At 42.4% G+C, this 26864-nt stretch overlaps 1 pseudogene across 1 annotated transcript in view; it reads left to right on the plus strand.

Annotated features, from left to right (window-relative positions):
* Positions 1–10014, plus strand: part of LOC106579438 (arginyl-tRNA--protein transferase 1-like) — a 181879-nt pseudogene extending 171865 nt beyond the window's left edge. Inside the window, exon 9 of the transcript XR_014381576.1 lies at positions 8953–10014. The product of XR_014381576.1 is annotated as an arginyl-tRNA--protein transferase 1-like (transcript). The remainder of the gene's footprint in view (positions 1–8952) is intronic.
* The last annotated feature ends 16850 nt before the right edge of the window (positions 10015–26864 follow it).

Below are 26864 nucleotides of genomic sequence, written 5' to 3' on the forward strand. Positions count from 1 at the left end.
CACAGTTATTAAATTACCGTCACAGCCCGACTTTTAATGGAATAGCCTGAAATGTTTTTTCAGCTCTGATGTACTCGAGGCGTAGTCTATAGGACTTATTTTTTTGTATGTATTCATTCAGGTTCACAGTGCGGACCAAACTGAAGTCCCCGTACCAAACAGTTCGATAAGAATACGTGTGCCATTACACCCTTACCCCATACTCCTACCAGAAGCCACTGTTCAATCCATATGGAAAACGGTAAAGACGTCTGGTTGAATTGCAGAGTCTGGTGTATCGTCTGTAAGGCAATTCTCTGTAAAAACAAAAACACAGCATTCCCTGATGTTCCTCTGAGATTAAAGCCTTGCTCTGGGTGGGGTAAAGGAGAGCTGCTGGGTGCCCTCTGGTTGTCAGGATGTGCAGGCTGTAGGCCCTGTCTTAATGAAGTGTGTGTGAAGTACTAATCACACCATGCTCTACCAACTGTGGCTCAGTTGGTAGAGCATGGTGTTTGCAACGCCAGCATGGTGTGTGCAAAGCCAGGGTTGTGGGTTCGATTCCCACGGGGGGCCAGTACAAAAAAAAATGCATGAAATGGATGCATTCACTACTGTAAGTCGCTCTGGATCAGAGAGCGTCTGCTAAATGACTAAAATGTAAAAGTTTATGCCGATGTGTTGAAACCGACCGCACAGAGAACCTGGGTTTTTCTCTCCCTGACCTCAGGCATGTTTTAAACACTGGGTTCACACACACACACACACACACACACACTCACTCATGAGCGTTCACATACATTAGCATATTCACTTGCATGTGACAGACACACACACACACACACACAGACATGAGCTTATTCACTCGCATGCATACACTGTCATAATCTCTGTTTGCTTGACAGGGACATAGGAAAATGTCCCTCTCCACAGGGTAAACACTTGTTAGAGTGTGGGACCCTTAAATGGATACTTTGAGATTTTGACAATGAAGCCCTGTATCTACTTCTCCAGAGTCAAATGAACTTGTGGGAAAAAATGTTGGTCTCTACGTGCTGTTGGAAGGAAGTTGCTAACTAGCCCTAGCGCAATTGCTAAGTAGCATTAGCGCAATGACTGTAAGTCTATGATAACAGCTAGAATTCTCGCTGTTACCATAGTATTGTGCAAATGCTAGTTAGCATTGGCTCCCGAAATTACCTCAAATTTCCTTCATACTGGACGCAGAGGCATAAAAATGGTATCCACGAGTTCATCTGACTCTGGGGAAGCAGATAAAGGGCTTCACTGACACAATCCCAAAGTATTCCTTTAAGTGCCGCAGACCAGCGCAAACACACAAACACTCCTATCTCCCAACACACTTCTCTCTCTCTCCTCTCAGCAGTGTCTGTGGTCTTGCTGGGCTTTAATTTGTGCTGTTTATTGAAAGAGTGTGTTTGGGCTTGGCGACATATTGCCAACCCGCTTTCAGAGAAGGAGAGACTGAGGCCTTCTCCTCCTCTATTGTTACAAGTCCCAGTTTGACAGCAACCAGAATAACAGATTCCCTCTGGAATAACACACACATATGCACGCACACACAGACACTCCTCTCTCTCCATGTGTCTACCTTCCTGTGTCCGGCGCACGCCCTCTTATTCGTCTCTCTGTCTCTCTTTGACTGGTTGTCAGAGGCAATTTACGTATGCTCATCAAAAATGCCACTAACTCCTAGGTCTGGCTAAAACACTAATGCGCTCATCCTGAGTGGATCATTCTATCCCTTCATCCTGAGAGAGATCACTCCTCCTCACCTCTTCTTTCCTCTTCTCTCCAAATCCTCATGTCGGAGCCGAGATGGGAGGAATGGAGAGGATGGATGGAAGTAGTGGGAGAGTCTAAGCTTAGAGCTGTTTTAATTCAGTGAGACGCTTGGTTTTAGTCTGGATCTGTGGCACCTCTCTGCCTTATTAACGTCCCTTTAGATAGATATTGTACTGATCAACGTTGATGAAACCACATGAAATGGACCCACCCTGGGTCCACAAATCAATCTTGTATGTTGCTTTCTTGGCCAGGGCTCACTTGAAAGAGATATTAATCTCAATGTCACTTAAATAAAGGATACATGAATAAAAACTCTGCTGCCTGCAAATTACCAAGCATCCTCTCTGCACCATGGAGGAGTCCCAGAACCCCTCATCTCGTCCTGACCCTCTCACTCCAGAGACACTACTCTCCCCTCTTTACCCGTGACATCTGACCTGGAAGCAGTTTTCCCTCTCTGCGGCCCTGTCAGTGGACGTCCGGTGGCCCAGACGAACCGAGGGGGTTTGGAGCAGCTCAGCAGGCAGGAGCCCTGGAGGAGAGAGAGAGAGAGGGAGGGATGGATGGATGGATGGATAGATGGATGGGGGGAATAAATGAGCGAATGAGGGAAAAGGGAAAGAGACGTGTTTATAAGAGGAGCGGATGTTTGGATTGTCTGACAGATGGGAAGAGCGAAAGAGAAAGCGAGACCTGGTCTCCTCTCTCTTGTGACAGCTCTGCTCAGTGTTATTGGCAAGGTTAATTCGGCAGCTAAAAGCCTCTGCATCTATCCTCCAGCTCTGTTTATGACTGGCTGTCTGAGTCCAAAATGGTATCCTATTCCCTACATGGTGCCCTATTTTTGTTAGGGCTCTGGTCAAAAGTAGGGCACTATATAGGGAATAGGATGTCATTTGGGGCAAAACCACTGTTTAGTATTCTCTCTGGTCTCTGCTTTCCTCTGGCAAAATAACTCCATTCTGCTGTCAACACTGTGATAGACAGGCACAGGAATGTCACACAGTGTCCCCGCTAAAATCACTAACAGAGCTCCATCCGCTTTTCAATGCCAGATAGCATATTGCTAACAGCGCCATAGAGCTCCATCCTGTCCTCAACGCCAGGGCCCGTTTAAAAAAAAAAAAAAAAGTGCTCATCTAGGATCAAGTCCCCCCCATGTCCCTACAGTGGGGTCTGAAATGATTGACACCCTTAATAAAGATGCGCAAAAATGACTGTACAAAATATAGAATTAAAATACTGAGCTATATTGTATGTTCAAAAAATTGGGAAATAATTTATTTTATACAGTAATTTTTGCTCTTCTTTATCAAAGCTGTCAATAATTTTCCAACCCCACTGTAATTTGATTCAATATGATCTAAAAAGACTAAACTGATCCTACATCAGCACTCCTACTCTGAGGCCCTTTTTAAATACGGGCTCAGATATGTTTCAAGTTTTAATGTCATGTGCACAAGTACAGTGAAATGCCTTTCTTGCAAGCTCTAAACCAAATAATACAGTAATCAATATCAATGTAGAACCAATAGATAGATTGATTGCATTGTGTCCTGTCAGTCATCCCAAACATGAGCCCCTTTGTCTCATTTTGGGTGTTAATGTGAATATGAAAATGTTACATAACTTATTTACTCTTGTGAAGCCACAGGTGCACATATTAAAGTTGTGAGACATTGCAGATTTATTTATTTAAAAAGTTGAATTTAACGTAATAGATTTCAACAAAACAGCATTTTAGAGCAGATAAAAAAACAGAGGAAAACCAAGTGTTTAAATAAAATGTGAAGCAAAACTGTGAATTCAATGTCTCACTCTAAATATAAGAGGAGAGCAAAAGAAATAGAAATTGGGAGCCCAAGAGCTAATTCCAGTGCCTCCCTAATGACCCAGTGGAAATACTGTATTATTGAATAACATGTGCTGAGCTGTGGAAGAAACAAATGTTCACTGAAGTCAGAAAGCATCCAGAGTGGCCATTTGGCACCCTCTCTTCTCCTCTTCCTCTTCTCCACTCCTTTCATAATATTCATCATGGACTGTGAATGGATTTAAAGGATTGTTAGGGCTCTGTATCTAGATCACACTAATGCCCTACAAGTGGAAAAGTAAGTGGGCAGGTTATCAAAAGTCATGACATGCCAAGACTATATACAGCCATGGCCAAAAATATTAGCACCCTCTCACTTTTTTCTTCCAAAAAACTGTTGAAATTAGAAATTATTTTGGTATCCACATACAGTTGAAGTTGGAAGTTTACATACACTTAGATTGGAGTCATTAAAACTTGTTTTTCAACCACTCCAAACATTTCTTGTTAACAAACTATAGTTTTGGCAAGTTGGTTAGGACATCTACTTTGTGCATGACACAAGTAATTTTCCAACAATTATTTACAGACAGATTGTTTCACTTATAATTCACTGTATCATAATTCACTGTATCACAATTACAGTGGGTCAGAAGTTTACATACACTAAGTTGACTGTGCCTTTAAACAGCTTGGAAAATTCCAGAAAATTATGTCATGGCTTTAGAAGCATCTTATAGGCTAATTGACATCATTTGAGTCAATTGAAGGTGTACCTGTGGATGTATTTCAAGGCCTACCTTCAAACTCAGTGCATCTTTGCTTGACATCATGGCAAAATAAAATAAAATCAGCCAAGACCTCAGAAAAAAAATTGTAGACCCCCCTTTCAAGTCTGGTTCATCCTTGGGAGCAATTTCCAAACACCAGAAGATACCACGTTCATTTGTAGAAGCAATAGTACGCAACACCATTAGTGTCACGGGTGTGCGTACTAGTAGCGAAGTCAGGTGCAGGAGAGCAAAGAGTTGTGAACAGGCGCACACTTTATTTAGGCAGGAACAAACACCAGATGGCTGCAAGGAGGGACTGGTGCACTTCACAAAATAGATGGCATCATGAGGGTGAAAAATTATATGGATAAATTGAAGCAACATCTCAAGACATCAGCCAGGAAGTTAAAGCTTGGTCGCAAATGGGTCTTCCAAATGGACAATGACCCCAAGCATACTTCCAAAGTTGTGGCAAAATGGCTTAAGGACAACAGAGTCAAGGTATTGGAGTGGCCATCACAAAGCCCTGACCTCAATCCTATAGACAATTTGTGGGCAGAACTGAAAAAGTGTGGGCGAGCAAGGAGGCCTACAAACCTGACTCAGTTACACCAGCTCTGTCAGGAGGAATGGGCCAAAATTCAGCCAGCTTATTATGGGAAGCTTGTGGAAGGCTACCAGAAATTTTGGACAGAAGTTAAACAATTTAAAGGCAATGCTACCACATACTAATTGAGTGTATGTAAACTTCTGACCCACTGGGAATGTGATGAAAGAAATAAAAGCTCAAATAAATCATTCTCTCTACTATTATTCTGACATTTCACATTCTTAAAATAAAGTGGTGATCCTAACTGACCTAAGACAGGGAATTTTTATTAGGATTAAATGTCAGGACTAGTGAAAAACTGAGTTTAAATGTATTTGGCTAAGGTGTATGTAAACTTCCGACTTCAACTGTATGTATGTCTTTGGTTTGCAGATGAACAAAACAAAAACATCTGAATAATTGACTAAATGTTAGCTTTTTCTATAAGGAAATCCTAAAATGGACCGGACAATATTATTGGCACCTTCTAGAAATAGTTTGAAATAATATGATTTCAAGCAGGTGATTCTCCTTTACTTTGGAATTGAACTCACCTGTGGTGAGTTGCCAGTGCCCGCAATATAAAAATTACTCATTCAACTAGTTTGAATAGAGAAATGGACTCATTCTCCTGTTTTGTGTCACTGTGTTTACCCCAATTAGCATGGAGAAAGTAAAGAAAATCTGAGAATTTTCTGAGGTCAGACACCATTTTAGCCAAGCATGGACAATCTCAAGGCTACAAGTCCATCTCCAGAGACCTTGATGTTCCTGTTTCCACCGTATGTAATGTTATCAAGAAGTTTAAGGCCCATGCCACTGTAGCCAACCTCCCTGGACGTGGCCACAAGAGAGAACTTATGGAAGATTACAGTGAAGGATTGTTTGAATGGTGGAGAAAGCACCTTGATCAACTGCCACACAGATTCAAGCTGATCTTCAGACACAAGGTACGACAGTTTCAGCTCACACCATCTGTCGCGAACTCAATGAAAGGGGTTATATGGTAGGAGACCCAGGAGGACCCCACTGCTGAGAAAGAGACATTTTTTTTATTTCACCTTTATTTAACCAGATAGGCCAGTTGAGAACAAGCTCTCATTTACAACAGCAACCTGGCCAAGATAAAGCAAAGCAGTGAGACAAACCAACAACATAGAGTTACACATAAACAAACATACAGTTAATAACACAATAGAAAACACACAGTGTGTGCAAATGTAGAAGAGTAGGGAGGTAAGGCAATAAATAGTCCATGGAGGCAAAATAATTACAATTTATCATTAACACTGGAGTGATAGATGTGCAGATGATGATGTGAAAGTATAGATACTGGGGTGCAAAAGAGCAAGAGAATAAGTAACAATATGGGGATGAGGTAGTTGGGTGTGCTATTTACAGATTGGCTGCGTACAGGTACAGTGATCGATCGGTAAGCTGCTCTGACAGCTGATGCTTAGACATAAGAAGCCCGACTGCCAAAACACACCCGAACATGCCAAAATCCTTCTGGGAGAATGTCCTGTGGACAGATGAGACCAAATTATAGCTTTTTGGTATAGCACACCATCTCTACGTTTACAGAAAACAAAATGAAGCCTTCAAAAAAAAAGAACACCTTCAGTACAGTCAAACATGGAGGAGGTTCAGTGATGTTTTGGGGTTTCTTTGCTGCCTCTGGCACTGGGTGCCTTGAAAGTGTGCATGGCATCATGAAATCAGGAGAATATCAAGGCATTTTGGAGCGCAATGTCGGACCCAGTGTTAGAAAGCTGGGTCTCCGTCGAAGGTCATGGGTCTTCCAGCAGGACAATGACCCCAAACACACTTCAAAAAGTGCTCAGGAAAGGTTCAAGGCAAAACGCTGGACTGTTCTGAAGTGGCCAGCAATGAGTCCAGATCTAAATCCCATTGAAAACTTCTGGAGAGATCTGAAAACAGCAGTTAGGAGAAGGTACCCTTCAAATATGGGAGAACTGGAGCAATTTGCACAAGGGGAGTGGGCCAAACTGCCAGTACAGTTATTTTGACCAAAGGTTGTGCTACCAAATATCAAGTCTAGGGTGTCGGTAAATTTGTCATTGCCATTTCTGGTTTTTTTTTCTGATTTTTAATGGATATTTAAAAAAAGCAAAGGTTATGTAATATTAACAGTGAAATAAAGTACTGTGGAGACCAAATACTTTGGCAATTTCAAATTATTTTTAGGAAATATTGTGAGTTACTTGAAAAAAGTGCAAGGGTGCCAATATTTTAACCCACGACTGTATGATAGTAGTATTTTCCGTCTCTCTGTTAGTCCATCTCCCTCTGTCTCATAGCTCTTCAGCTGGACAGCAGAGATGGGCTTTAGTGGCGCGTAGTTGGGTGGATAGTTTGAGAAATTCAGTGAAATTGGGCGCTATAAGAGAACGCACACCATACAACACCCTCAACTTGGCCTATCTCTAGCTGGGAGAGTAAAGTAATGAAGAGGGTGGCGGGTAGTTTTTTTCATCTGTTAATCTCAATCATAACTCTCCTTCTGCTTCGCTCATGTGTTGCTACGGGGCTGTACCACCTGTGTGGAATCCATGTTTGTCTCCCTCCTGGCTGGTGCTACAGTACATGTGGCTGAATGGTCATTCTACACCACAACTTGATAGTGAAATGGCCATTGGTGGTCTACTGATTGATAGACTGATTTAGGCCCTCAAAGTGTGCGGGTTGTACAGTATCGGCCTGATTCCTATAGATACAGTAAGCGTGCACAATTAGAACTTTGGCGTATATCATTCATTGATGTCAATGGGATACTTGCAAAAGGGGAAAAAATAGTTAAGGGGTTCCTTAAGGCACTGTTCTTGGACCTCTTGAAATTCTGGTTCCAGTTGTATTTCATGGATCTGAAGTCAGAATATGGCCTTTTATGCGTGTGTAGAAAGGTAAACCCAGGAGACATGATATTCCCCAATGCCCTGTGCCTCCTTTCTGACTGTTGGCACTGCTGTGCGTTAACTGGCAGGAATTACCAACCTCTTCACCCTTTTTTCCACTCAACTCTCCGAGGACCATTTTTAGCCCTTCGAACTTTATTACTTTTCAAAATAGTACTTTCCTCACTGGTCTTCAGGGAACTCACTAGCAGCCTTTATGACTGAGCACCTAATGAGACTCCTGCCAGGAGCGAGGCATTGTAAACAACCCAAACTCAGACCAACGTGCCTCTGTGTCTCCAGGTTTAGGAGTATGGGGAACTGGGGCTGAGGAGATGGAGGTTATGTATGCTCTTGGTGTGATGGTTCCTGGATTCCTGGAACAGTTGCCCATGGTCTAACAACCTGTCCATGCCAACAGAGGTGTATGAGAGAAGGCAGCGAAGTAGAAGGCCCAGTTCTCTGAAACGAGTGTGTTGTGTGTCTGCGTTTGGCTATGTCTTGTGATTGGTTTGAGCCTGTTCATAAGGATGTAACATTACAGAGTGTTCCAGTCCCACTTTAAAGAAGTTAAACTTATAAATAATTTTTATAGCATAAAATCTTCATAAGCACGACATAAATGCTTCACAAATCTATAAGAGTATGTCATACTTTATAAATAGTGTATAAAGGGTGACTTAACAATTACCAATGCAGGGTGATTTGCCAAATGTGACATAACTATGTTTACACACCATTTATAGAGTATTACATATGCTTATATATGTCTTGTGAAGCATTTATATAGTTCTTACGAAGTCTTTAAGTATGTTATATAAAACTTCATTTAAAGTGGGACCAACGTTCCAACAGAAATGTTTAGTGAAGAACATATAGTAGTGTCTGTCATGTAGAATAGGGAATCATGTTCTATCAGTCTATTTCTATCATCAATCTTCAGAACGCTTCGCATCACTGAATTCACCTCTGGTCTGTCTGTCTGTCTGTCTGTCTGTCTGTCTGTCTGTCTGTCTGTCTGTCTGTCTGTCTGTCTGTCTGTCTGTCTGTCTGTCTGTCTGTCTGTCTGTCCAGGTGATACACAAGTACTGAAGGACCTGGGTCGTTCTCTGGTGCTGTACGGACAGTCTTGCCCTATGCCCAAAAACAGAAGGGCTCCAATGACGAGAGGTAGAGCAGTACGCCGGCCTGATGGGCCAGGTATGCGCTGCGAGGATCCTGCTATACCGGGCGTAACCCACCGGGGGCGCCACCGCCACCCTGCACCGTGATCCACTCTGCACCAAAATACACCTACCAGCAATGTGTCTGTCTAGGGTCATATTCATTAGGCACCAAACGGAAGAAAATGGAGTGAAACAGAAAGGGACTTGTCAAATAGGAAGCGCTCGTTTTCATTTTCCATTGCAAAAGGTTTTGGCGATGGACTGCCCTTATGAATACGACTCATGTGTCTCTGTCTGTCCCGCTGTCTTTGTAAGTATTTTCCGTTGCTTCACTCTACAATAGCCTCACAAAGCTTAGCTCTACAACACATAGGCCGAACCAGCGCACTCAAGTATATTGCACTCACCTGCTGGCCTGGTCGATGCTATTATATCTGAATCATGTTTGATAATGTCAGTTTTAGCCATAATACGAAAGGTTTCAGTTTAACAACATTTGTTCTTTATTTAATTGTGAAGTATCAATACCATTGATTAAGACTCGGAAGTCTTGATTACAGGGAAGATTAATTTCAGTGTAATTTTGATTTCATGATGTTTGACTTTCACTCTTTTCACACTGAAAGCAGCAGTAGCCATCACCTTATGTTACAGCAGGGCTTCCCAACCCAACACGACATGGTTGTCCTCAGTACTGATTTTGGATAAGATAGGGAGGATATGTACTGATCTAGAATCAGTGAAGTTAAGGTGAATCTGAAAGCTGCTGCTTCACTCCTATGTGGATTGTTCACAAACCACACTGAAATGAACATGGTCTGGTTGTATCCTGTGAAGCAAACATTTCTGTGTGCTTCATTTCTATGCTTGTTTTTTCTGTCACTGATTTGTATTGCTTTATTTGCACTTTTATTATTGATACTGTTATTTTGTTTAAAAGAAATAAAGTGATGAAGTATTGAATTTCTTATTTAAGTTTGTCTCTCTAAGTGTAAAGGATGTCACACTGCTTGCTTAGCAAGTACCACTTCCTCCCGATTTGGCTCATATGTGCTGCGAACTTGGGACCTCTGCCACACAAACACACGTGGCCGTCCTCCTCAAGCATCTTAGCCGATCGCACCACCTCAAAAGTTAGCTAATGATGCGACGCAAGCGGGACACTTAAGGATAAGGAGTAAGTTTCACACATCCCCATGTGCTACATGAGAAAATAATGTTACAGACCAGCCTGCAAGGAACCGTGAGAATGGGGTTTTAGGGGCATTTCCTTGAATGGACAGACAATCCATTCCAAAGCACACAGTGTGAATTCAACCTCATACCCAAACACAAATAGAAGTGTAAATTTGCACAGACTGACACTGTATAAAACTAACACACACACACACACTCTGATGTAGTCGGAGCTTGTTTGATTTGGGCCAGACGACAGGTGTCAGATATGTGAGCTGGCAGAACATGAATACAAATGGCCTCTAGCCTTCCAAAAGCGTGTCAACGGCAGCCAGCCTAGCAGCTCCAAGCCAGGCCAAAGCCGAGCCAGGCCAGACCCACGTCAGCAGGCTAGCCTCCAGGTCTGAGCTATGCCCTAGGCTAACACTGGGCCAGGGTTGTGTTCATTAAGGCATAATGTTATAAAACGTTTTTGCAATAAAAAAATACAAAAAATGTGTGGTTTTATTGGACAAGTCCAGATATTCGCTCCCAGAATCAGTGTTTTTTTTCTGTTTGGTGCCTAGTGAACATGACCCAGGTCTGAGCTATCCCAGGCAGGACGATGCACAGACAGGGCCAACACACTCAGCCTTCAGATCTAATCGAAGTGAACATTCAGAAGGCAGATGTGTTCCTGTCATTCTTGCTGCTGGGACAGTTGATCATTTCTGTTGTATCTTTAACCCTGAGCAATGGCTGGGTGGCCTTCCTATTCACACAGGAGCTTCAGTCAGCCTTGGGGTTAGAGTAATACACACACTTGCGCACACACACAGACATACACACACACAGAACAGTTGTGTTGTAACCACAGAACCACAGTCAGTGAGTTGGATCCTGGACAATATCGATCTGTCTAGCAGGCCTGCTCAGCTCTGGCTGTTGTGGTCACCACAGAGTTTTCCAGAGGCTGTTTCAGCCACCCTGTCTGCAGCCAAGCCTGAAAAACAACCACCTTTCCCACTAAAACGAAAGGTGAAAAACCTAGCCTGGTCCCAGATATGTTGGAGTTGGCAAGACAACACAAACAGATCTGGAACCAGGCTACAAACTCATCTCTCCTGATAAAACCTTACTACCCTATTGGCCCTGGTCAAAAGTAGTGCACTATAAAGAGAAGGTATTGGCTGTGGATCCGACTTTTTTTAGTCTGTCGGACTAAAGATCCCAAAGCTTCTGTCATTCTGCGCATGTGTATATTATATTCTTTATTTTAGAGAACAGGCTACTCAGGCGAATGGTGATCATTTAATAAAGTTACATCAAAGGTGAATCAATGTCTGCAAGATCAAATAATGATACTATTCTAAATAACAGAACCAAATGTAATAGCATAGTATAAAGTTACTAAGACAAAAACACCCCCACTTTCAATAGTGAATGATCATTCTTCAAATTTTACCGTTGAAAAATCCATGCTGCATCTGCATACCAACCATTTTCATGGAGATATTAATTGAGATCCTCCTGAGTTGTACAGTATTGTTTCTAGGTAGCCTAAAGTGTTGTTTTGAATGATGTACAGTGAGTGAATTTTAGAGCAGATAGTGCTAACAAACTGTAGCATAGCCTACCTGTGTATTTTGCCTAGTGGGGTGTGCACATGAGAGAAAAATGCAGTGGTGTTTTTGTCAGATTAACGTTATACTATGCTATTATATTAAGTTCTGTTATGTAGAATACTATCATTATGTGGTCTTGCAGACATTGATTAAGCTTTGATTAAACGAGCAACATTCGCCTGAGAAGCCTGTTCGCTGCGTGTAAAGTAGAGAATATACACATGCGCAGGATGACATCAGCACATGCCAGAAGCTTCAGGATCTTTAGTCCGGTGCACTAAAGATCCAGAAAAAGTTGGATCCACAACCACTCAGTAAAGAGAATAGGTTGCCATTTGGAACACACCCACAGACTGTGTTGTTGGGAGGTAGAATAGAGTGACAGGATAATTATCCAGGAAGGGAACACTGGCGCTGACTGGAGCCATATTGGACCCAGTGTTCCTGTCCCACATTAGCCACGCTTACCCGCATCCCTCACTCCCTCAATACCCCATCCCATGTGTGTGTGTCTCTCTGTCTGTGCATGCATGTGTGTTTCTCTCTCCAAGACACAGACTCACACTCCTAGGCCTGCCATGAACAGTTAGTCCTGGTGGAGCACGAGTGCCCATGACAACACAACGATGTGGGGGCCTCCCCGTCTGTCTAAATACCACCATTTTCTGTTAAATCCATATAACACAGAAAGACAACCTCCTCTATAACTTTTCTAATGAGTGTTCAGTCTTTTTTATTTATTTATTTAACGAGGCAAATCAGTAAAGTCAGTTAAGAACAAATTCTTATTTTCAATAACAGCCTAGTAACAGTGGCTGAACTGCCTTGTTCAGGGGCAGAACAATAGATTTTTACCTTGGGGATTCAATCTTGCAACCTTTCGGTTACTAGTCCAAAGCTTTAACCACTAGACTACCTGCCGCACCGATTCTCTTTTGAGGAAAGTATACGGGTTGGAAAAGATTGTAAGGTATTTTAATGTCTGTTTGACCAGCAGGGGTTGAATGGAAAGTAATTGGAGTTAAGGCAGTTACTCATATATTTGGACCACCTACAATTTATCCTGTCCTGTCATAGGGTGCACTATAGATATCCTGTCTATAGACATAGGTTTTATAAAACATCTATAACCTCTATGTGGGTCAATAACCTCAATATGGATCTCATTTTTCATAATACATTTAATCACATAACTTATTATCTCCTAAGTCAATTCCGGTGATTCTCTGTCTCTATGTTGTCTAAGAACCCCATGCTGTGCCTGGCCCATTGCTTACTGACTTCCAGACAGACCATGCTATCAAGAAAGTCAAAAGGCCTAGCTGAACATTGCAGCTACTGTATGCAGGTCTGCAGGGCTCCTGTGTTTGGGTTCTCCTGCTCCCTTCTCTCTTCTGCAAGTTTGGGACTGACAGTTGTGTTTAGGCATGAAATAAGATGGGAAAGAAATGGGGGGGGAACAAGGAAATCTATACATTATACAGACCTGGGGTTTTCCCATATTCCAAGTTTGGTCTTTCTTCTCCCTGCATGGAATGAAATGTATTTTTAATATGAATGATCTGTTTATTTTATTGTATGTATTTATATTTATTTTATACTGTATGTGTCTATCAGAGTTACATGGCCTTATTCCTGCTAGTATTGTTTATTTCTAAGTAGAATCAGGAAGAAAATACAGAGCCAGCATACTTTTTTATATTTTTATATTTTTTATGGCCTAGTTGTAGTTTGTCTTTTCAAAAGTTGACATTTGAGTGGTCACAAAAGCATCTTAGAGGTCAGCAGTGGGATAGCAGGAGAGCGAGTCATCCACCAGTAAGGTCCTTGAACACGTGCACCTACCCACACACTGTGTACACAGTATGAAAGTCAACTTGGAAATTCCATGGAACATCTGTATAGTTGGCTAAAGAAAAGCTGTCTTTTCACTGTCTGCTTCGCAAATGGCACACAGAGATACTGTTTGTAAACAGTATCTCGGTCACTATACTGTTTGGTCTTATTCCCCCTCTTTCTCTTTCTGTCCTCTGAGTTTATCTTAGTCTATTCAGGCTTTCTTTCACTGGCTGTGGGGGCAGTATCTAGTAACTAATCAGTGTGTGTGTGTATTGTGTTTACTCTCTCTGGCCCTCATGTATGTGTGCAGTTTGTTGCATGTTTTGATTGGCTCCCACATTAGGACAGTATGAATGCACAAGTGTGTGTCTGTCGTTGTGTGTATACATGCATGCGTGTGGGTGGTTGGGTGCGTGTTTGTCTGTCTGTGCGTACAGTACCTGCCTGTGCATATGCATACAGTGTTTGTTCAATCTCGGCCGCCGTGGACGTGTTGGGTTCATGCTTGCAGCATGTTTGTACTGGCAACCCACACCAGCCCCCAACCACCCAGCGGAAGCTCCCAGGTCAGAGGAAGTGCTGGGCTCCTTTGTGAACAAGGCCCCTGGATTAAGCGTATGACAGCCTAAATGCAGGCCCTTTCTGCTGGGGATTAACAGAGGGACAGGAGGGCGCCCACTCCCACTGGGGCTCTGTCACACAGATTCAACACACCACTATCAGCATCCCCAGAGCTCGCGGACTCCGGAGCTCGCTGCCTCTATCTGTTTCTCTAGGGCACATGAGATGATGAGTGGCTGTATTGTACAGAATTATAAAACGGGTGGGTCTAATCCTGAATGCTGATTGGTTAAAACCACATTTCAGCCGGTGTCTTTTCCACAAGTTAAGTTGCCACCGGCTAAATCTATGACATTAAAATGCCTATTTACTCTGTTCCATCTGACTCTGCAATCCACTGTCTCATCAGCCCAGCCAGGCAATTTATAAACTTGATCTCCACTATAAAAACCATCTAGACACTATTTCACATTTCTTTTGGACTAACATTTCGATTTCAACAGCGGAGATTTGTATAAACCTTGCGGTCTGTCTCTCCGACATTTGATCTCCTGCGGTCCCATAGTTATGAACAAGTCGGGACGAGACAGACAGGTAGCGTTTCTCAGCCAGTCAAAATCATGAATCAGCTGGCATCATTTTTATGGATATATACAAAAAACGTACATTGAAAAAAGGTCAAATGAAAAGCAGCTAATTTGCAGTCTTTCCAGCTTCAGTTTGAAGTGATTGTGTTACATTAGCTGTGTTGTTGGCTAGCTTCTCTGAACTACAGTGTCCTGACAAGTGAGCACATTTTCTATGCCAGGCGAAATCGTGCATCCATGTATCCAAATAAATGTCACGAGAAAACAGCTTAAACAAATGGCAAATGCAGCTACTTTGCTGTTATTCTGACTGCACTTTTTTTTCGTAAGTTAGCCATAATTGTCTAGCTAGAAAACAAGGGATAAGAACGTTGCCAGGCAGTATGTCAATGGAAATTTAGAACGAACGACTGGGTCACGTCTATAAATACAGAACAAAAAAATGAACGACTGTGTGGCATCTCCAGCAACCTTAGATTTGTGTCGGGACTACGGTACCAGTCAAAAGTTTGGACACACCTACTCATTCAAGGGTTTTTCTTTATTTTTACTATTTTCTACATTGTAGAAAAAAGTGTTAAACAAATCAAAATATATTTTATATTTGAGATTCTTCAAAGTAGCCACCCTTTGTGTAATCGGCCTGTGTGTAGCTGGTGTAGAGAGTCAGGCGCAGGAGAGCAGATATGAGTAATCACAAAATACAACACAATATATCGAGCCTACAATGACGGACCGTATACAAGACAAACAATTACTCACAAACAAACATGGGGGAACAGAGGGTTAAATAATGAACAATTAATTGGGGGATTGAAACCAGGTGTGTAAGACAAAGACAAAACAAATGGAAAATGAAAAGTGGATCGGCAATGGCTAGAAGGCCGGTGACGTCAACAGCCGAACGTCCCCCGAACAAGGAGAGGAACCGACTTCGGCGGAAGTCGTGACACTTTGCCTTGATAAAACCTTTGCACACTCTTGGTATTCTCTCAACCAGCTTCATGAGGTAGTCACCTGGAATGCATTACAATTAAAAGTTGTGCTTTGTTAAAAGTTCATTTGTGGAGTTTCTTTCCCTCTTAATGCATTTGAGCCAATCAGTTGTGTTGTGACAAGGTAGGGGTGGTATACAGTAGATAGCCCTATTTGTTAAAATACCAATGCCATATTATGGCAAGAACAGCTTAAATAAGCAAAGAGAAACAACAGTCCACCGTTACTTTAAGACATGACGGTCAGTCAATCTGGAAAATTACAAGAACTTTGAGTTTCTTTAAGTGCAAACACAAAAACCCTCAAAGATATGATGAAACTGGCTCTCATGACGGCCGCCACAGGAAAGGAAGACCCAGAGTTACCTCTGCTGCAAAGGATAAGTTCATTAGAGTTATCAGCCATAGAAATTGCAGCCCAAATAAATGCTTCACAGAGTTCAAGTAACAAACACATCTCAACATCAACTGTTCAGAGGAGACTGCGTGAATCAGGCCTTCATGGTTGAATTGCTGCAAAGAAACCACTACTAAAGGACACCAATAAGAATAAGAGACTTGCATGGGCCAAGAAACACGAGCAATGGACATTAGACCGGTGGAAATCTGCCCTTTTGTCTGATGAGTCCAAATTTGAGATTTTTGGTTCCAACAACCCTGTCTTTGTGAGACCAGGAGTAGGTGAACGGATGATCTGTAGTTCCCACCGTGAAGCATGGAAGAGGAGGTGTGTTGGTGTGGGGGTGCTTTGCTGGTGATGCTGTCAGTGATTTATTTAGAATTCAAGGCACACTTAACTAGCATGTCGACCACAGCATTCTGCAGCCATATGCCACCCCATCTGATTTGCGCTTAGTGGGACTATCATTTGTTTTTCAACAAGACAATGACCGAACACACCTCCAGGCAGTGTAAGGGCTATTTGACCAATAAGGAGAGTTGATGGTGTGCTGCATCAGTTGACCTGGCTTCCACAATCACCCGACCTTAACCCAATTGAGATTGTTTGGGATGAGTTGGACCGCAGAGTGAAGGAAAAGCAGCCAACAAGTGCTCAGTATATGTGGGAAGTCCTTCAAGACTGTTCAAAAAGCATTCCAGGTGAAGCTGGTTGAGAGAATGCCAAGAGTGTGCAAAGCTGTCATCAAGGCAAAAGGTGGCTACTTTGAAGAATCTCAAATATAAAATATATGTTTGTTATTTCCATGTGTTATGTCTTCACTATTATTCTACAATGTGGAAAATAGTCAAAATAAAAAAAAAACCTTGAATGATTAGGTATGTCCAAACTTTTGACAGGTACTGTATATCTTGTGGAAAGATGAAATAGTATGAATAGATTCATCAAAATAATGTTTTTAATTAAATATGTCAGTCGTTATTTGAATATGTTGGTAACCTATTGTATAAAAGTGATAATGCATAACAATACCCGTGCCAATATATCGGCTTCTCTGACATTATCACTTAAAGGGACAATGTTTAAGTGATTTGTTGAAGTGATTATAGAAGCATGGCAAATGCGCTTTGACATGGTGGTAGCTAGCTATCACGTTTATCAATATCAGTGTTAGATTTGAATATTAAGTAGGTAGTTTAAAAAAAAAATGGGCCTCTCCCTGGTTTCCTGGACTCAGATTAAGCCTACTCCTGGACTAAAAAGCATGCTCAGTAGAGAATGTCTATTCAAGTAACATTTTAGTCCAGGGCTACGCTTAATGTAAGAAAAACTGTCCTTAAGTGTTTTTAGGCTATCTTTGTAAAAAGCAGCAGCTTGCTAAAGCAATAGCTGCCTTAGTTCCCCAGTCAGAGCAAGGTTTATTGATGAGAAAACGTACTGTAACTAGACACATGGCTAGTTCTCTTTTGTGTAGTGAACGTTTATTTAGAGTGTAACTGTGTATGAAAATCGCTTAGTTCCTTAATCAGTGTGCAGTAAAACCATGAAACTAATGTAGAAAAACAACTAGGGAAAATAAACAACTTTCTGATAGAGAGAGCCTCATGGCTTAGTACGACTGCCACTCAGTTGGCATGGCGACACAGACAATGCCTCCCTGGCTGTAAAATGGTCTTCTTATACGTATCCCTATTTAGAAATCCCTCTCTGCGTCCCCCTGTATGTTTATCCCTCTCTTTCTCCCTCTCCTTTGCCTTTCTCTCTCCTTCTTATAGCTCTCGACCACACTACTCTCTACTTACCCCTCCCTCTCCTCACTCTTCTTTTCTCCTTCCCTCTGGCACAGGGCAGCACACCTCTTTCTCCGGGCAGTCCATACATATTCCCAGTGGCATTAGAATACTAATGGGACAGAGTGAATGGACTGAGTGTTAAGGTGGGGGAGATGGGGTCACCAACTACCCGCCTTTCAAATATGTGTGCTGTCTCCTCTAAAGAATCTACATCTTTTTGTCAGGCCAAACCTCCTTTAATTTTCCTCATGCTGTTTCTTTCTCTTCCTTCCCCCTCCATACTTTTGCAGAGAAAATATATTTGCAGAAATTGGAGTCTATATTTGAAGAGCTTCCAAATCTTGGACTAGTAAATGCGGCTGTTGTTGTAGAGGGAGTGCTTGGCATTACCGCGGTAACCTGCTGGGTCTGAGGGGGAGCAGGCCCAGGGAACAGAACAGAAAAATGTCTGTATAATTAAGAATATAAAAACTGCTATATTTACAGTTTGCCCAGGCTTACACGGGCCCGGCAGGGCAAGTTAACTTTTAGCAGCACACGGAGTGATTCAGAGGACTGTTTTTCTATGGGAATCCACTTAATGGTGCTTTTCTTTGTTTTGTTAAGTTTTATTGGAAACAGTGTTACTGTGTAGTCTCCTTATTTATGCAGCCAGACTCCGTTTTTATACATTTCAGGCTCAGTTGTTTAGCAAGGGTCCTGTGGATGTACACATTTAGATCATGACCTTCATGGTAAAAAGCAACAAGCGTTCAAATGTTCAGTCATGTTGTCACGACTTCTACCAAAGTCGATGCCTCTCCTTGTTCGGGCGGTGTTCGGCGGTCAAAGTCGCCGGTCTTCTAGCCATCACCGATCCATTTTTCATTTTCCATTTGTTTTGTCTCGTTTTTCCACACACCTGGTTCTCATTTCCCTCATTATGTGTTGTGTATTTAACCCACTGTTTTCCCCATGTCTTTGTGTGGTATTGTTTATCTGTTCATGTATGCGCACGTTAGGCTGTTTAAGCTGGGTTATGTTAAACCCTTATTTGTATTTCGTGTTAGTTTGTGCCGTGTGCTTTTGGGTCGCCAAATAAAAGGCTCCGTTTTGCTACCAACTATCTGCTCTCCTGCGCCTGACTTGCTACAGCCCTTCACGCATACCCTGACATACATTTCGTTTGTCTACTAAAGACCTACCTCAGCCTTCATTCTCTCCATTTTTTCCTTTATTCACACCTCATGTAATGTTGTAAATTCAGCCGGCTTTCATATCTATCCAATATAGCTGACATTTTTCCCACTAATAGCCCATAATAATTGAATAGCCAATTCTTCCAAGAGGCAGCTATTGTTCTACGGATTATGTTTCACTTAAGTAATTTTACAGTATGTCCCTTTGTAAATTGAAACTAAAAAAAGAATCAGAAACTATTAATTCAAAAGACTCAATCATGGACAGTTACTGACAGTTGTGGCTGCTATTGTTGTCTCTACCTTCTTGCCCTTTGTGCTGTTGTCTGTGCCAAATAATGTTTGTGATTCTACCATGTTGTTTTTCTACCATGTTGTTGTTATGTTGTGTTGCTACCATGCTGTGTTGTCATGAGTTGCTGCCTTGCTATGTTGTTGTTTTAGGTCACTCTTTATGTAGTGTTGTGTTGTCTCGTTGTGATGTGTGTTTTGTCCTATATTTATATTGTATTTATTTATTTTAATCCCAGGCCCCCGTCCCCGCTGGTGGCCTTTTGCCTTTTGGTAGGCCGTCATTGAAAATAACTGACTTGCCTAGTTAAATTAAGATTAAATAACAAATAAAATAACGTGTGTTTTGTTAACTCTGGAAATCACCAGAAAATGTACAGTTTATCTAATCTTTCTATATCATTATCATTGTGTCATAACATCTACCTTAATTATAGTGGAACTATAATCATATGTGCAGTATACATTTACATCCAAGAAAGGTAGTGAGAATGAAATGCATCTAGAGTGGCCAAATTACATGTCATTGGTGCTTGTGGTTTTTGGCACATTGTGTTCAACAACTTTATGATTTACAACATGATGAACATTATGAAGGTGTTGAGTTTACTAACCACTAATGTACCTATCAAAAGACATGTTGGCATATTGAAAGATATAATCATATTTCTTATGTAATAAACCTATTCTATGATCCCCCCTTTCTCTCTCTCCCTCACCCCACTAGTTCTTTCCCACTTAGAGAATCCCACAGATGTGTACTGCCATTCCTGATTAGCCACACATTTGAGAAATATCAGAAATGTTTCATGCACCGTTTCTTGGCTCTAGGCCTCTAGTCCGACATTTATAGGAGTGCGAAAGACCAGTAATCATTGGCTCAGATTTCACACGGGAGTGTGTGCAAGCCATGGGCATAGTTTGTTTAGCAGGTGGATCTAAGCTTGGGCCCAAGCTACATTTATATATTATTGTGCCAGACTTTTCACTTACTTTTCTCTAATTGTTTTGGGTTTCTATGTGGTTTTTATTATTTATTTGATAATATGACATTCACATTTGAAATGCATTTTGGGTCCCTGACATGTGATGTGTTACCCTCTGTTTGAGTTCTCTAATTCACAAAAACAGAGGTGAAGGGGTTAGTGAGCAGAATATTTTATCCTTTATGATATCAATTCTTCTACCTCTCTCTCTCTCTCTCTCTCTCTCTCTCTCTGTCTTTCTCGTTCTCTCTCTCTCTCATCTCTGTGTCCTCTCCTTTTCACATCCTCTCTCTGGTGCACAAGACTGGACCACCTGCACCCCAGTTGATTATCACCCAGCGATGGGGCAGTTGACCATTTACAGAAACGCTTAGCAAGATAAATATTTTCATTTCTGGCTAACGCCCATTAGGCACCCAAATGCCCTGGCTCTCAGCAACTGGAGAGGGTGTGGTTATGGCCTGTCTGCCTGGCATGTGCGAGTGGACAGGGGGACAGCTGGGGCTCGTGCGGTGGAGGAGATCTTTGTGGGCTATACTCTGCCTTGTCTCAGGGTAATAAGTTGGTGATCTGATGATATCCCTCTAGTGGTGTGGGGTCTGTGATTTGGCAAGGTGGGTGGGGTTATATCCTGCCTGGTTGTCCTGTCTGGGGGTATCGTCGGACGGGGCCACAGTGTCCCCCGACCCACCCATCTCAATAGCAATAGTCTATGTGCCGGGGGGCTAGGGTCAGTCTGTTATGTCTGGTGTAATTCTCCTGTCTTATCTGGTGTCCTGTGTGCATTTAAGTATGTTCCCTCATGCCTCAGGATTACCTGGCCTAATGACTCCTGGCAGTACCCAGCCACCTGGTCGTGCTGCTGCTCTAGTTTCAACTGTTCTGCCTGCGGCTAGGGAACCCTGACTTGTTCACCGGACGTGCTACCTTGTCCCGGACCTGCTGTTTTCGAATCTCTCTCTTTCTCTCTCTACTGTACCTGCTGTCTCGACTTCTGAATGCTCGTCTATGAAAAGCCAACTGAATTTACTCCTGAGGTACTGACCGGTTGCACTCTCTACAACCACTGATTATTATCTGACCCTGCTGGTCATCTATGAATGTTTGAACATCTTGAAGAACAATCTGACCTTAAATGGCCATTTACTCTTATCTCCACCCGGCACAGCCAGAAGAGGACTGGCCACCCCTCAGAGTCTGGTTCTTCTCTAGGTTTCTTCCTAGGTTCCTGCCTTTCTAGGGAGTTTTTAATAGCCACTGTGCTTCTACATCTGCAATGCTTGCTGTTTGGGGTTTTAGGCTGGGTTTCTGTATAGCACTTTGTGACATCTGCTGATGTAAAAAGAGCTTTCTAAAAACATTTGATTGATTGATTGATTGATGGCACAATGCCCATATCCAAGGGCCTCATCCAAGACCACCACGAAATGGATCCCAACAGAAGCCAGTTCGCTTTGGGCAGTGAATAGTAACATCATCACTCCTTGTTTGTATAATAATAGTAGAAGTTACCATGATTTCAGTTCATTACTGACTGAACAGGGAGGGAAACATGGTTCATGGGGCCTGGCTACCTTAAGTGTTTAGGAATTAGTGGGCTATGTTACTAGTGCTGGTATAGCAACACCCAACAAGCACATACAGAATACTGTATATGTCCACTGATTACACATCAAATGGGTTCCTAGGTGTGGTTCATGTGGAGAGTTCTGTTTGCAACTTGGCACCAAACAAATATGGAGCAGCATTTTTTATCTCCCATCTTCACTCCCAAAATGGAGCCTCCACCAAACCACATTTCAGACATAAGGGGAGATTCAGTAAACCTAGAAATCCCTGTCGGCATGCAGCCTAGATTACTCTCCCCTCTGTCTTTCCTCCGGCCTCCAGCCAGTGTGGCTCTTGAACCAAGGCCCATCAGTGGCTCTGAGACTCGATTAGGAGGAGACAAGACTACTTTTTCTCCCCCGTCTCCCCTGTCCGTTCTGGGTTCGCAGTGTGTGCGTGAGGTGACAGGCTTAAGGCCTCTTCCAGGAGCTTATTACTGTGTATTCCAAAGCAAAGCCCATGACTCACAGACCTAACCCAGCCCAGAGGCCTCATACCAACAACTCTCTTCCCTACCTGCTTTGATTCCACCTCCTATGTTGTCTTTTTCTACAACGCTTACCGATATGAGGGTTACAATTACAGTGAATTTTTTTTTTTAGTACTGACAGCTACTTGAGTCCAATACCGTGGGTGGTAGCCATTTTGGAAAGATTGATGATTGCTCCCACATAGTTTTCTCTTCTGTTAAGGACATAGGGCCTTCCTTCACTTCAGTGACTGACTGCATTCCTAGACGCTTTCAGGAGGCAATTTTGGAACAGGGGTTACTACAAAACAATGACTGCAACATGAGTCAAGTAGGTCTTTGTGTGTAGGTTCAGCAGCTGATTGCTCAGGTCAGTGTATGAGGCTGCAGCATCACAAAATCTGTTGGCAAGAGCAGTTTCTCCGAAAATATTCCCCTCCGCTGGTGAGCAAGCAACACCAGCCACAAATCCCTCTCTTGGCCAGATGACATGTTGAATGTGCAGAAATAGAGGGACGAGCAGACAAGAAGAGAGAGAAAAATATAGTGGTCTGCCATGCAAATTAAATGCAGATTCTGTATTTATGGCTTTTTTTCATGTCACAAGTGAAAAAAAGGGAGATGACAAAATAAACATAGTTGGAGCTGGCGGTGCCCTTGTTTCATTTGGCGGAATGCAGCCAGTATGGTTACAGCCCGATCATTATCCAGGAATCCTCAGAAATGCAGAAACAACCCCAAAGCCTTCCTTTCCCTCTCTTCCTTCACTCTTTCTTTCCTTCTCTCATTCTCTTCCTCTCTCCTTCCTTTCTCTCTCCCTCTGTCATTCCCCCTCTCTCTATTTATCCCCCTCTCTTGCTTTCCCCCTCTCTTTCGTTTTCTGTCTCTGGGGTAATTTAAAGGCAATTGTACAAGCCGTAACAGAACTGCGGTGCAGTGCAGAGGTGGACTGTGTTTGGGGGTTTGAGTAAAGCTGCTAGTGTTTTAAGTGCACCACAAAAAATCCTGGGCAAATGTTGGGTTAACATTTACGAGCTCACTGTTGGCCAAAAGCTGAAAAAAGCTAAAACATTAAGAATAATATAACAAAAACCTGATCTGCAGTATTGCGGGAAAGGAAGCCGTTTCGGTTCTTGTCGCTTATTATTATGATTTCTAGATGAACAGGGAATTCTAAGGGAATGTGGTGCGTTAGTATGACCCCATTGCGGTCTGGGGTTTAACAGTAAACAGGAGAGGAGAGATGGGCTCTTACAGCACAAACCAATGGAACCAAAACCACAGTGGTTAAATTAAAAACGTATGTGCAGGAAAACTCCCCAAGTACAGTACTAGCTTTACCATTTTATTTAATCTAGACTGTAGTAGCCAAGTAGACTGTAGAGTAGTCAAAGTAGTAGACTTTGAAGAAGAAAAAAAGAAAGAAAAATCCAGACTGGTCATTCTGCGCTCCCAAACCCACGCAGTGAGCGTTTGGGTGTATCTGTAACCGAACAAGTGGGTCTAGCATAATATGGACACACACACACACACACACACAGAGCGCAGAGGAAACAGCAAGTCTCCACCACATTCCCTACACATAATGTACTACTTTTTGTTATTATGAATAGCCCATTATGTAAATTACTGCCGGTAGACCACTTTGTCATTCTCCTTTCCTTATACACTGAGTGAACACCTTCCTAATATTGAGTTGCACTGGGGTTTTGGTTCCTTTGGTTTGTGCTGTAAGAGCCCATCTCTCCTCTCCTGTTAACTGTAAAGCCCCAGACCACAATGGTGCCATACTAACGCACCACATTCCCTTAGAATTCCCCGTTCATCTAGAAATCATAATAATAATAAGCGACAAGAACCGAAACGGCTTCCTTTCCCACAATACCTCAGATCAGGGTTTTGTATATTATTCTTATTTTTTATATTTATTTCAGCTTTTGGCCAACAGTGAGCTCGTAAATGTTAACCCAACAACAGTAGTGCTATACTGACCTTCAACCTCGAGGAGGAAGGGGAAGTGAAGCTTAAATAATGTCAGTTTCTCAATGAATCTTTCCTAAATTCCTAGTATCCTCTCTCCTCACCTCCTTCTCAAAACCTATTGGAAAAGAAGGTCAGAGTGGAGGGACCTTCTCCTTTAATATGGTTGATAAGCAGGCGAGGAGATAGGATGTGAGGAATTGCAGAAATAGGAATTGAGAAACAGCCCCTGACTGAGCGTGACTAAATCAATTTCCCTGCTGCTGTGAAGTGAGTGACTACACAGGGTTGACAGACAGTTTGAAGGGATACATTCATCATTTTTCTATACCCAGGATGTCACCCCAAAAATTGTTTTCTATGGTTCCACAATACTGGGTGGACCTTGCCAGAGGGATATATTACAAAGGAAGCTAGATTTACTCAGGGTTTTCTAAAGCTAGCCAGCTTCAGTTAACTTCACATTCCAGTGCAGGCTTCATCCGTACTATGACGGTGGATATTGCTCGTCCGCCTGCCGCTAACTCTAGCAGACTTGTAACTGCACTTGCATGTCGCTAACTCTAGCAGGCTTGTAACTGCACATGCATGTTGCACGAGGCTAGTCGAATACCGAACTCTTCATTGAGACAATGCTGAAACAACAATCCATGGTCATGTCAATGTCATATTTTAATTTATGCTGAGAATAAAAAATGAAAGAAAAGTTATCTTGCAAATTCAGCAGGCTATGGAGTGAAATAGGCTTGTAAGAAGTGCCAACTTTATTTTATTACTTATCATCAATGCCATCTTTGGTGTGCTTTGGTGTACACAAGCACCCTTTTCTCCCATTCCTATCAATAATAGAATTGTATTAAGTCAGACAAAAGTTTTACTGTGCATGACATTTCAAATGCATTCTGTCATTACTACAGTAAATGTGTAATGTGATAGGTATTTTAACACAAAAAAACATTTGATTAATAAAATATTGAATCAGTCATCTTCCTCAAATGAAGGTGATGATGACAATATTTGCGAGAGGGAGGGAATTGGCATGAAAAGATTTGGCATGGGTCCCAGTTCCTCAAAAAGTTCTACAGCTGCACCATCGAGAGCATCTGAACTGGTTTCATTACCTCCTGGTATGGTAACTGCTCACTGCTCAGCATCTGACCGTAAGGTGCTACAGAGGGTAGTGCATACAGCCCAGTACATAACTGGGGCCAGTCTTCCTGCCATCCAGGACCTATATACTAGGCGATGTCAGAGGAAGGCCCAAAAAATGGTCAAAGACTACAGTCACCCAAGTCATAGACTGTTCTCTCTGCTACCGCGTGGCAAGCGGTAGCGGAGCGCCAAGTCTAGGTCCAAAAGGCTCCTTAAAGCTGCATTGTTGGTTAAGGGCTTGTATTCGGCGCATGTGACAAATAAAACATTTGACTTGAATCTGATTTCATTGGTCCTCAACTCACACTTCCTTCAGGATAAATGGAGTTAGCCCTGAGTTAGCCTGCCCTGTAGCAGATTAGTTCTGAAGGATTGGTTGCCATAGAAATGTACCTGGCTAAAAGTTGAACCACTTTTGTGGTACCTGTTATCCCGAGTTGAATTCAGAGTTGACCAAAGTTACTTCGCTAACTCCTCAAACCTTATTCATAGTATAGGGCTCTGGCTTCACAGGAGCATCTGTGTTATTTTGCAAGGGGGAGGGTGGCATCAGGGTAGAGATGGGAGATATGGAAAAAAATCCATATCGTAATAAATGTACCCATTTTTTGTGACAATGATAAATCAGCGAGCAATTACCATAAGTAATTTTTGGGGGAGTTGCTAGAGCTGGGCGTTATGGAGAAAAAGTAATATTGTGATAAATGTAACTACTTTGCTCAATAACAACAAATACAACAATATATATATTTTGTATGGACAGTTAGGACTACTTTACATTAATGGCAGAGCTCTAGACAACAACAAAAAATCCAGTACCATGTAAGACAACTGAGATGGAAGCCTATGATTCAAAAAGTAAGCTATTTCATATAACATATCCAGGTATTCCATGATTGATATTTTGATGTTAAAATAGGATCCAGAATGATCTGATTTCTTTTTGGCTCTTCAGGGTAGCTCTGGGGGCCAGAAATGGGGAGAAGATCGAGAGTGAGTGAGAGGGGGAGAGAAAGAGACGCCCATCCCTTCTCTAACGGATTGTCAACTGTCCAGGGTGGGGGGCAGGGATGGGGATTAATGGGTGGGAGGGGTGTGAAGAGAGGGTTAGGGTGACTGTTGTCAGTCAGTTGGAGTGACAGACAGGCGGGCTGTGGGAACTAGTGTCATGGGCCACCAGGGGCCATCAGGGGCCTTCATG

Source organism: Salmo salar, chromosome 19 (genome assembly GCF_965601325.2).
Source record: "Salmo salar chromosome 19, fSalSal1, whole genome shotgun sequence".
NCBI classification, from domain to species: domain Eukaryota; kingdom Metazoa; phylum Chordata; class Actinopteri; order Salmoniformes; family Salmonidae; genus Salmo; species Salmo salar.